The sequence below is a fragment of the Prinia subflava genome, chromosome 7 (genome assembly GCF_021018805.1).
Source record: "Prinia subflava isolate CZ2003 ecotype Zambia chromosome 7, Cam_Psub_1.2, whole genome shotgun sequence".
NCBI classification, from domain to species: domain Eukaryota; kingdom Metazoa; phylum Chordata; class Aves; order Passeriformes; family Cisticolidae; genus Prinia; species Prinia subflava.
Window position 1 is genome coordinate 30,779,363 of NC_086253.1, and position 13,372 is coordinate 30,792,734.

Consider the following 13,372-nt stretch of genomic DNA (forward strand, 5'->3'; position numbering starts at 1 on the left):
TTTAGAAAAAATTTGCTCCATTTTCCGTTATTTTGGATGGAAAAAAAGGTAAGATTAGGTAAACATCAGAGATTCAGGCTGTGGCAACCAGCCTGAGCTATGTTTCATCACACATCAGGAAGCTGGGTGCCAAGGGAGATCATTAATCGCCATTAATTTTATGTGCATGTACCATGAGATGTATTGACATTTTCAGGAGTGTAAAGGAAAAACAAATTAATTATTTGGAAACTAGATAAATTCAGTAATGTTATTTACATTTGCAATTCAGGTACAAATTGTTGTCAGAAAGAAAATGAAGGAAAAAAATCACCTCCATTCTTTCTGTGACTTGTAAAAAGTAAGTTAAAATTAAATTAAAATCACTTTGATTTTCATTAAACTGGAAAGAATTATAAGTATTTTAAGTATTAATCAGATTTGCAATTAAGATTAAATAAATGAGTCAATGAACCAGCAATAATGTTAGTCTGAAACACTATCAGGTGAGCAATTTTAACCACTCAGTAGTGTGGTTAATGACACTACGTGGTAATGACAATAAGTCCTTTTCTAAAGTGAAAGCTACCTTATTTTTCTGTAGTCTAACCAGAAAAGTACAGCCATTAATGGCACTTAGTATATTTTCTTTCATGAATTCTTTTATTTGCTTTTGAAACCTTTTATTTAATTCTCTCTGTAACATTCTGTGCCAGTTAGTTTCACAGTTTAGTTACGCATTATGTGATTATTTGATTGATGTTCTGGTTTTGGTTTCTGTTTTTTCAAAGCAGGTGGGTATATAATTGGTGAGAAGACTCATGGAGTCTCCCCTGGATGTTAGAACACTGTTATACCAAATGGCTGAAGCTTCCCTTTACTCTTGAAAAGGTAGTTATTAGGTTTTCTATTAATTGAGGATAGTATAGCAAAATTTTTATGAGAATGGTTACTCCTCCAGTTTCTTCAGTCTTAGCTGTCCATAACGTTTGCCTCATTTTTACTGAAAGTAGTGCCATTTTAGCTGACAGGTCATTGTCATACTATGAATGTCTGCAAATGTGAATATTCATTTTTTAGAACAACCTCCTGTTGGTTTGTTAGATTATTTATCAAAGATTAGTCAATAATTTAATGAATAATGAGATTTTTCTGGGCCAAAAATCTTTTCTGTAAAAGAAAAGTATATCAGTCACTTTACTGACTGATATAAATCTCAAAAGGAATCTTTTATTGCAGAAGTGTCAGGAGTAACACTAACACAAGATACTTGTGTGGGTTTTTGTTTTGTTTTTTTCACCCAAGGACTGCAAAACAGAATTAAGAACATCATTGGTTGTGTTCCTTTGGTTTGGTTTCTTTTTGTGAACATGTATGTATTTATGTACCAGAATGCTCCTGCATAAAATGTATTTGGATAAGAGTAACTGTAAAATTAGGTTCAGTCTTTTCTTTAAGCTGCTAATGTGGCATTTAGTCTTGTTGAGATGAAGATATAAGTTAACTGGTGGTTGTTGTAAACCAGGAAGCATTGTGTGAAGCTAAATAAAGCCATTAAATTTGGCAGTCACAGCCTTTTCAAAGCAAGAAGCTTCAGAAGCTTTTGCCAGATGATGGTGACAATTCTTCTGTGCTTGAGTTAGTTTTATTGCTTCATAGCCATTGTCTCTCTTCTAGGATTGGCTTTGGTCCTATTCCTAGAAGAGCTACATGTAGCAAAGTGTCCATCACAATTAGGATAGGTGAAAACTGAGGGCTGTGTCATGGAAGCACTCATTGTTGGTTTGAAGCTCTCTGGTGTTTAGTCCAAGTGACTGGAGAGCTTCATTCCCGATTATTTTTCCTTCTCTTCCTCACAAACTTGTGTGGATCAACTTTGCTGTTGCACAAAATCTGTGAATGGTCATCTGATGGAAGACTAACTTAGCTACTTTTAACATTTGATGTTTTGTTCTTACCATTTGCTACTTTCTCTCCAAGTATGGCAACAGCCATGCTACTGTCTATATTTGTCATCCAGCTTCCGCCAATGGTTATCACTCACAAATAGATTACTTGTCTTCTCAAGAAAGCAGTTAAAAAACTGTGGCTAAAACTGTTGCAGTGCTTTCCCTAAAGTCCCTACATGTTCTTCAAAGGGTTAACATAAGCAGATGCTGTGCATACAAAGGTAATTTACCTCCTCCTTAAATTCTCCAGAGAACCTCTCTGTACATTGCTAAAAGGAAGTGTGTGGATTTATATATTTGAATGGGCTTCTTCCTTAATTTGGAATCTGAAAAAATGTTTGCATTTTTTGGGTTTTTTTTTTGAAGAGTAATATGTGTTGTGCATATTTGATACAGACTTCAAGGCAAAATATAGGTGGCCAGAGGTAGATTAAACAACTTGGAATAGATAAAGTCACTTTAGATTCAGTGCAACATCAATTTCTAACAACTCAAGCAAATGTCCAGTCAGCAGGCTCTTGCTTTTTTTATTCTAGGTAGATTCTTTCTAACTGTCTGGTTGGAACTGCTCCACTACATATAAATTATATATGTCTTGAAGCTACTACTCTTGTTTCTCATGTTGTTATTGTCAATCTCCTTCATTTTGGTCAAAAGAGCATTGAATTAGACTGTATAAAGTGGAAGAGCTCCAGCAGAAAATGTGCAGAGCGACTGCAGAGGCTGTCAAGAAAGCATTCACAGAGTTTAATGACTAAACAGAGGCTAGATATTTTAGCAGAGAGAGTAGGAAGAATACTTCTGTACAGGCTTAATCCTGTAGAAAATTCAGGCATTGTTTAAGTATTCTCAATTTTCCATGCAATACCACAGGAACAGTAAAAATGTCATCGCCTAAGCTTAATTGAAACAGAGGAAAATTATGTGACTTCGATAATAGCTTAAAATTTTTTCCTGTTTGTAGTAACTCTTTGAATTTTTCAGAGAATGTCAATTAGTTGTTATTTCTGTGACATTGACTCCAAGACACCTGGAGGCCAGTGCTCTGTAAGTTGGGAACTCTAGAAATATGTTCTATGTAGTGGTTCCCTTTTCAGGTAGCATGAACTATACCTTAGCTATTGCATGGAGCCTTGATAGTGTAAGCAAGGCAGTCCTGCTAAATTAGAAGTAGGACATGTAGCTTCCTCTGAGCTATCTTGTGATTTCCCTGACAACACCCCAGTGGGTAGTTTCACTGACCTGCGTCTCATGCAGCGATTGCAGCAAGTTGCATGTTAGTTGCCACAGTATGTACTCCCTTCCCCAGCTGAGATTTTTTTCTTCATCTTTACACTCACAGTGATGTGTAACTTCTCAAATCAGATTGCATTTGACGTCCAAACTCCTTCTGAGTAGGTCTCTATCACTGTATGTTGACATTTTGTAATCATGTCAGGAATCAATGTAGACTTCTTTTTTTTTAATTGACAAGAACAAGATGAAATATCAAGTTAAAATCAACTTCCTTGAAACAGTTATTTTTCTTTCAGATTAAATCTTGATTATTGTAGCTCTTGTGCTGCTATTAAAAGCTGAAAATGAAGTTTAATTTTTGTCAGTTTTGTTAACAAGACCTTAAATACTCTCCAGTTTTGGCAAGCTTTGATCAGTGTTTTTCCTACAAATAAGCTGAAGACTGACTCCTGGGCAAACTTCCTTGTTTTCTTTATTTCTGTCTCAGCATACCCCTTTTGAAAGCAAATTTCCATTTGATAAACCAAGCTGCTTAGAGCTTATCCAGTTCTTTCTTAGGAAGCTGTCAATTTGCTTCTTATTTGAAAGTCCTTCTTTAAAATTAGTTCTGCTTCTCAGGAATAAGATAGCAGATTTTCCACAGGAGTTTGTTTTTGAATCCCTTCCCTGTTTTCCAGCAAGTGTATTTCAGCAGCTTTGTCAGTAACCCACTTATGACTCAGCTATGCTTTATTTGCTCAAGTTTTCTTTTCTCTAGCATGAAGATGTAGACTCTCTCTCCCTTTAATTATAATAATGTAGATAATCACCATTCTGCCAACTTTTCTTTTGCTTTTTGCTATCAAAAGAGTTTCTGAAACTGGGTTGATTTAAATATATTTTATCTTTTTGTTACAATTTAATCGTGACTTTTCATTCAATGATTATTTAAAAAAGTTCATCATCTTGTATTACATTCCACTGTCTGCCATGTAAGGACCCTCTTGAGTGTGTTTTTGCCACTTTAATTCCATGGAAACAGCAGGTGGGAGGGAGTTTATTGTGCTCATCTGCTGTGAGTCATTTTACTGTGGCAGTAGGCCTTGTTATGTATAGGATATGTTAGTTTAGGCCAAATATCTTAACATCAATAAGTAGCTTTTGAACTGCATCAGCTCAGTGCCTGGATGAACCTCCATCCAAGTGGAGTGAGAGCAACTGTTTGCACCTGTCTTTGGAAATGCTCACTAATTCTTGCATTGGTAGTGCTCAACCACAAGCTCTTCCTTCCAGATTTTCCCTTAACATTGTGAAGCAATTTCTAGGCTATTCTGCTAGGCTGCAAGTGTTTGACATTGAGACAGATCTGGCTGGCTTGAGAAACATAATTTGTCCAGATCAGGATAATTTTAAAATTATAATTTCATCAAACTTTATATCAAAGCTCAAACACAAGACTTAATGCTTTGGATTCCTCTTCAGAGTATGAGAAATACTGTGAGCGTAGCACATCCTACTGTCAACCTGTCTCCTTTGAACTTCCTTTTTAGGCTTCTTTACTGAAGAAAGACCAAGCTGAATATGAGATTGAGTGCTCTGGGTCTTAAATTCTGGAAGTATATTTAGCCAGCCCATAACAGTCTCATACACTTGCTAAGAATGCTGAGGAAATTGCTAGCTTTGAATTAAAAGCTGTAGTTTGTGGTCCCTTTTTCCTGAAAAATCAAAAATATGTTTTACATTTTAGCAGCACAACTACCATTTTACAAGTAATTCAGTGAATTTTTCCCAGAACTCAGAAATCTGGCCTTTGCTGGTTTTAGCCAGACTCTGAACTCAGTGGAAATATTCCTTTTAATTTTAATTACAATTAGTCCCAATAGATTAATTAATCAACAAGTAACAAATTGTGAGGATGGGTCAAAACTTAACACTAGATAAAGTAAATATGAAGTATTCAGTCAGTAGTAATAGAGTTATCCAGTTTGAGAGATATGAGTATGATATCTAAATATCATAAGTGAGATACAAAGTGCCATTGGAACCAGTCTTATGATTTGCTGTTTCTTAAAGCCCTTAGGGCAAATGTCAGCTATGCTGCCAAAGCATTCCTCCAATCTGTTATCTGTAACACCTGGAAGGAGAGACAATACTTTTTAAAGCTGTGATATAACAGTAGCTTAGCTCAAGTTTCTGTCAGCCCTGCCCAATAAGCCTGACTGCAGGTTCATGGTACTAGGCTGGAATAAATTATCTGGTGATGTTTGCCTGATACAAATATCTCCTGACAGTTCTCTACCCTGGTTATGATAGTTACAGTTATCAATAAACACAGGATAAAATTATAGCGAGCCTGTGCTACATACATAAATTGTGATTTGCATTTTAAAACCACATTATGAATTCAAGTATTGAGAATCAATGTTTTTGTACCATTCTGAGCTCTGAGAGCAGCCTTCCATCTATACAGAACTTGCAGCAGAGTTTATTCTGTGGTTTGCTTAGGACTCACTGGGCTTCTTGAAGGAGGGTGAAGGCTCTTTGCAGTGAAGGAGAGCATTCCTACAGGAACTAGAAATCTTGTAACTTTTGTGTGCTGACTCCACACCTATGGCACCTATGTTTTTATTTTCTTACATATTGCTGATTGGGCATGATTAAGCTACCTAATAGAATAAAGGATGTCCTTTTAGCTGTGTTAGGGATAGGAGGTCAGAAAATTTGGATGATAATGCTGTAGTCTTCCATAATACCTTCGTAATTCCTTCCAACTGATTTTTTTGATTGCCCAGTTTTCCTCATATAAATCACAAATATATTTGCAGTTTATTCCAGGCTAACTTAATTCATGTCTATAAATTGCTTTGAGATCTTTTCAGAGTAAGCCTCCTAGAGCTACAGCGTCCTTTTTTTTTGATAATTTAATTTTAATGTTAATTTTCAGAAGCAAGATAAAACATTGCTTTACAACATTTTTCTACAGTGCTAACAAGAGTAGCTAAGGAGAAAGACCTCCATATTTAATCACTGTTTCAGGACTACCGTTTCAAAAAGGCGCTTAACAGCTGAAATTCATCAGTCTTTACAAGAGCAGTGCAGCTTCTGTGAGTGACATTTCTCTAAAGAAGGCTTTTCAGTGAGAGCCTGCAGATTTCACAAAGTCTTTTGTTGTTCTGGTGTCAAGGTCATGCAGCCTTCCTAACCAACATGTGAAGAAGTTCTGACACATACAAAATCAACATAATAGTTGTCTTTGATGCCTTTAGGCAGTACTAGTAGTTTGGTATAATTTTACATAGCTGACAATTGTTTAATTGTGAAGTTTGTGAAGAAAGACTTTCTTCAGTGCTTCATCCTTCTTGCCATTTTTGTTTTAATCTTGTCTTATGGTAGATCAGCCTTCTTTTTTTACTCCATATAATTACTCTGTTGCCTCTTGATACTGATACTGAGAAGCAATCCGTATTAGTACTACTCTTCCTTGTATGCTCAGGAAGAGCGAATAGTTTGGATTGTCACTATATGTTTAGGATTGCATTTTTTATCTGAACAATAATCAATTAGGAAAAAGAAAATACCTTCATTTTTGCTGCTGGTGTTAATCCATTCATTAACTGGCAAAGCTGATGAATGAGTGGTGTCTTTAGAGGATGAGCATGCTGCCTTCCCAGTGTAGACAAGGTGATCTGGTTATAACCTGTGTGATTTGAGTGACAGTTCAGCTTGCTGCTCTAGTTGTAGAGTTGGATCAATGTTAATAAAGAGTGGAATGAAGAAGGGTTGTAGATACAATAATGATCTCTCTGAGGTCTTTCAAGGGGGTAAAGAAAACCATGGTTTTACTTTTATCACTGTTCACATATTGAACTGATAGCTGAGTCATGTTTTCTTTAAACTGAGAATAAACAGGCTCTGTAAGTGTATGATGTCCTTTGTCATATTTACACTTCTAGCCTTAATTGCCTAAAGACCAGCTCTTGAAAACTTGCCTAATCTAGCAGTAATTCTCCAAAGTATTACCTTTATGTCCCAGCACAATAACTTTTGTACAATTAATAACCTAAAGTCTAGTCTGAGTTTTGTTATCTTGGAACGCTTGTGAAAAGTACATTTGTGACTTGCTGTCTAGAATGCTCAGGGGATGGTACATTTGTGCCCCGAAATGTAGGTAAATCTGTAATAGTTATTGCCAGATTAAGCAGTCTGTAGATGTATACTGCTTTGAAAGCAATTATTTATAAAACACATGAAATAGAGAAATTTAAGGAGTGCTGTTACAGACCTCACCATGATTAACAGACTAGATCTAGTCAGGTAGCATTTTTAGGCGTTTTCTGTGCTATTCAAATAATATAACAGCACTTTCAAGGCTGTCCTTATTGTCAAAATGTTTCTATTAATATAGTTAGAATGAGTTGCTGAGATAATATTTTAGCAGAAAAAGTATGGTTGTTCTTAACTGTCTGCATTAAGTAATTTCCAGTGTGAAACGAGAAACATCAATTGGTACAGACTCTAGTAAAACAGAGTCTATGTCTACTGAAATGCTATTTCAGTAATTGTTCCAATTTGTAGAGGTTTATTAGGATACATTTATTCTGTGACATTCCTACCTATTTCATGTTTGCAATTTAAAAATAAAAAGAATCTAATAGAATATCCTATTATAAGCACCCTAATGGATTTAAATAAAAAGGCAAAAATAGTTCCAGCATAATTAAATTGAGTGCTGTGGTATACTAGAAATGCTCAGTGGAATTTGAAGCACATAGGAAGAAATACGCTAAAAGCACAGTAATTATACAATAAATCTCTTAAAATATCTACATTATTGGTGCTGGGAGGGGCGGAATAAAATAAAACCCCTCTGCCACTGTGAGGCCTGGAAATAATAGCAAGTGTATGTTTCTTTTAAAGCCTCTTGAACAAGAATTGGGCATTAGGACACTGTTTTAGTGTAGTATGAATATCACCCATGCTTCTCCCCCACCTTTTTCTTTTTAGAGACAAGAGAGTAGCAACTTGTGTGAATGACAACACATAGAGAATGCTGTTCTGTCTATTAAAGAGAAATGTAAACATGTGAGATTGTATTTTTAGAGGTAGTAGGATATGCCATTGTATAGATATTGAAGAAATCTCTAATTGAGATAAAGGTGCAATGAAAATAGTTTGTGTTGTTGTAATTAAGGGCCATTTATAAGAAGTATTGACTTGAGACAGAATTTAGATTGCCTTGGCAATCTTTATTGTTGCATGTCAGCTTCTGAGAGCCGTGTTTTGTCCTTGTCTCTGTGGTCAAAAAACAAGCTATGAGAATCCCATGACATTGGTGTGTGGAACCAAGTAGCACATCAGCATGAGAGAACTGGATTCAGCACCTTCATGGACTAGCAATATAATTATTCTTTTTGGGTCAGGCTCTTAAAGTAAGAATAATAGACAGATTCTTTCTTTGGGGTTTCAGAATTATTTGCTCTGAGAGTGAGGAAAACTTGTGATGAAACTGGCATTATGTTCCAGGCCCCAGGAAAATAGTCATGTGTTAATTATTTAACCTTTGTCCATATCTTTAAAACTGATCCTTTCTGCCTGTGCCTCTTCATGCTGTTGTGAAGATTCTTCTTCTGCTTCTCTCCTTTTTGCTTCTGTTTGCATTTCTCCACCCTCTACTCTCTCTCTCTCTAGGTCCTGCAGTGAGAGCAGGCCTTGCAGATCAGTGCTGTGAACAGTGAACCTGTGCTTTTTGGGCATGCTAAGTCCAAAGTCTCATACAGTCTGTCAAGTTCCAGCATAAGCTCCCAATCTCAAAGAAACAGAGAATGTAGATTTGTTGATATAATAATTTTTAGGGGTATCCATTACCAACAAACTGCTTTCCTTTTATTTCTAATATACAGTCCCACTATAGCAAAGGCTTTTCTCTGCTTTCTTCATTACAGGTTTAAGAGGAATGAAAATAGCATTAATTAATTAGCATTAATTAATTAGCATACCAAGCCCTAAACTGAAACGAAATCTCTTTCAATGTGTTAAGGTTATCTCTGTTTGATAATGTGACAGAATTTGGAAGCATTGCTTAGAAGAATACGGAAGATATAAAACTTAGTTATCAAAAGAACTATTTTACTTAATTTGTTTCACCTTTGTATATAGAAAAGGAATAGAGTAAAATTGCTACCTGTTATTACTGAAATCCAATTTTGCCAACTAGCTAATTTTTAATTCCTTCTACCCATCAGGAAGGAGAAAAATGGAAGAAGTATTTTAAAATTAAATTTTGTCTCTTTAAACAAAAATTTGACTATTTGGATGCCTTAGTCCATATAATGGACTTTATGAGACATTGCAGTGTTTAGTATTAGTATTGGATTTACAGGCCATTGAAGAAAGAGACCAGTGGTTCATTGTTAAGAAAAAAAAAAAGTCAGATTGCCTACATTTTTGTGTACCTTTTCCTCCACCTACTTTAAAAATTTAACAACAGGCTTTGTTAACAAAAACTATGATAAAACAGGTAAAGCAGAGTCAGAATTTTAGTGCAGTAATGTTGACTTCTGAAAAATCATGTAACATGAATTTGCTGAATTTTCAACCTAATGCAATTCAGTCATCATCCAGGTTTGAGCTTTCTGTGTACAATCCCATGACCTAAAAACTGCAATTAGAATATCCTCTACTAGGAGAGAGAAAAAAAATCTTGCAAGTCTGAACTTTGCCACTCATCTCCTGCAATTCAAAGAAGTTTTAATGGTAAACACTGACAGGTCTTTATTACTAAACAGGCAGTTAAGTGTTGGACAGGATGGCTTTTTGGTCCCAAAGTAGGGGATAATTGCCAAGATCGAAATACTGAAGTTAACATGCTTTGGCAGAGCAAGAGGAAGTTCTCTTGAATGCCCTGTCCCCAGCTGTTTGCCTCTTACACAAATAGAGTATTGGATACACTTCGTCTTCAGCAAGTATCATCATGATTCATTAGCCATAATGCAGCCAGTCATCAAACAATATAACCCAAACTTACTTCTCATGAGGTTGTGAAACTCTGAAGGAGAGAATTTATTGTGCTATTTAGAATGTTCTGCGTTCCTAAAACTTCTGACCTATTAATTTCAAAAGCAATGAAAATGATGTCTCTGCTTTTCTCTCATCTGTTCCACCCAATAGATTTTTGAGTGTTGAGTGCAGTGAAGCCTAGGTAATTACCTGAAATTATTTGCTACCATTTGTATGTTCTTTTGTGTTTTAAAGAGTTGTTTTCTAATGGGTGTGGTGCCATGCTCACTGAAATACAAATATGATTGTATCATACACAACTCTTGCTTATGTTACCAGTCAGAAAAAAATTAAATTTGTAGATTTTGATGTTAATTCTAAAGCAGATTTTGTTTTCATGAACGTTTTTCTCACTTATTGGAGAAAGGGATAGCAAGGAAAGAATGAGTATTTTGGATAAGGAGATTCAACTTTGTTTTGATTCCTATTTAGAATATAATCTTTATGGAGTTGTGAAAAATGTGAGATGATTAATTCATGTTCTTATGGTAAATTGGAAAATTATAAAGCTGTATAAATTTATATCAGGTAAAAGTCCATGTTTTAGGAGGTTTCTCCATTCAGAAGGGAACAAAAGACTTTGCAGCTTTCTCAAGTATTGAGAGGGGACCTGTTGAGATGAGCCGGTATCAGCAACTCACACCTCGGGAGCCACCTTCACAGACCATCAAGCAATATCCCCCATATCTCGAACATTCATCAACTATAAGGATCCATAGAAACTGAACATTAACACATGGACTTGGGAGGGGAGCTCTTTTCAATCCGACCGGAGATGGATTTGGGTTTGAATAGCTAACCAAGAAACAAAGGGAAATATGGGGAAATATTGCCAGAGGCAGAATAAAGAGTATAAAAACCAAGCCTCGAACATGGCAAATTCATGTACCCAGCTAGAGACACAGACGGCCAGGGTCTATGTCTATGGGTCACCCTTGGCTCTCTTTTTCCCGGGAGAAACTCTGTCAAGTAAGTGTCGCTGTTTGTGGGGGTTTTTTTTTATTGCTTAAAATTCTGTAATTTGATTCCAAATTTTGTGATTTGAATTTTAATAAACCAAATTATTGAATTTGGTAATAAATTGTCCTGGCATTTATAATAATTTTGACGCCCAACAGAGGGGCCAGTTTTGAATATTCTACGGACCCCTGATTCTGACCGGGGGGCTCCCCGCTGTAAAAAGCGGCCTGGCAGAGCGGGTAAGTCCGGAAGAACAAACTGGCTTTACGAACCCAGAACCCACAACAGCGAAAGTATTAGGTGTTAGGACAAGCTAGCTTGGAGAGGGCTCGGGAACTCAGCAGGGGTTTTCCCCTGGAACCGCGGTATTTTTTCACTCGTAAAAGTCGACGTGCATGAAGAATCCACGCAGGAAAAGGACCGTAAGTATAGCATGGTTGAGTGGGGTGACCAAGTGCTTGAGAACGTATATGTGCGTGTGAGTGTGTGTGAAACGCGTGATATTTCGTGTGTGAGTGTTACCCGACGGGGTGTGGGAGTCACCAGGGGTCCTGAAAGAAAGAGGACGTCTCTTCGAGTTCGGGGACTAGTAAGCCTTCTTGACCGCGACCGAGTGGGGTCCGTTAATTTTTTCGGTGGCAGTTACAGAGCCCTCAGTTGACTGAACTTCCACGGAACGGTCATCCGTTGGATCATTAAGTTAACGGCACCGAGTTCGGAAACTCGGGATTTAATTTTTAGTATCTCATAACTTCTGTGCCACGGGGAGTATGGGATTGTATCTCAGTAGAGATCAGGAGGATGATTTGTGGGAAGACTCGGCAGAGGTGGTCCCTGAGTCCCAAGGGGAAGCCCCTTGGGATGGATGTTGGAATATTGGAATGAATGTCCTGGAAGGAGATAGAGAAATATGTGGTCTGGCCAAAGTTCGGCACGTTTGAGTCCTGGACATGTCAGGCTTTGTGTAAATATGTCAGGAACAAGAGGAAAAGGGAGATAGACAAGTTAGAATGTGCGCCGTTGTGGGATGGATCCCAGTTTAGGGTGTATCCGGTAGGGGAGTTGGGAAAAAGGAATGAATGGGAGCCCCCGGACTGCCTTCCTCCTCCCTGCAAACCCCCGCCAGCGCCGGCCCCTGCCCCGATCCTGGAGCCCGCTCCCTACCCTGGTCCGCAGCGTACCCGGGTTCATCCCGCTACAGCCGCGGCACCGCCGGCGGAGAACGGGGTTTCACTAACCGAGACCCCTGCCCCATTGCTTTTCGCCACCCCGAAACCCCGCTCTTCCCTGGTTCGAGCCAGCGCATGTGCTCCGAACCAAAGCCGGTGCTCACATCCCCGGTGCGAGGGGGAGGAAAGGAGGGGCGGGGGGGGGGGGGGGGTGGAGAAGCGGAGGCATTCAGTCAGGAGGAGATGTGTGACCGTGTTCTAACAGGAGAAAAATGCTATGGGAAAAGCCTCTCTCGCAGCTTGGTGGTCAGGGTTAAGTCTGTCCCAACCCCCGCCTCCTCTGCGGCCTTCTCAGTGATAACATCAGCTGCGTCATCCGAGACCCATGCGAGACCACGTGACCCGCGGCTGCCTGCCTCTCGCTCAAAAGGGATTCCCGAGAGGGAACTCAGTCCCCGCTCCTAGTCCTGACTTCAAACTCCTGGCCACCGATGCTAAATTACAAAGAAAAAGATAGGAAAAGGAATTAAAAAGGAATTTCGTTTACTCTTTTCTTTGGTGGTGGTGGATCTTTTACTTCAGGCTGAATACATTTTGGAGGCTCCCTAGAGTTGTTTGTTTTGCTGAAATCGGCAGAGTTCTTGGTTTTTTCTTTCACTAAAAACTAAAAACCCCAGCAGGCGATGAGGCGAGTGCAGTTCCCAGTTGCCGGGAGACAAGGAGAAAAAAAAAAAAAAAAAAAAGCGGCAGTTTTTTTGGGAGGACAGGACGGCAGCCTGGAGCCGAAATTGACAAAAGTTTTAAAAACTGTAACAAAGGTGTGCTTAGCAATAGAATAGAGTTGATAAAGTGAAGAGAAAGGTTTTAAGGAGTCTTTTTCTTGTTTAGAATTGTGTAAATAGTGGTAGAAGCTAAACACTTGGAGTTGATGAATAACACTTTAGAAAAGGCCAGGATGCTTTTTTTTTTTTTTTCTCTCTCACTTTAATCACCTGAATTTGTGTAGTTTTTGTCCAATATGGTGAAAGGGTGCAGATTGCTTTT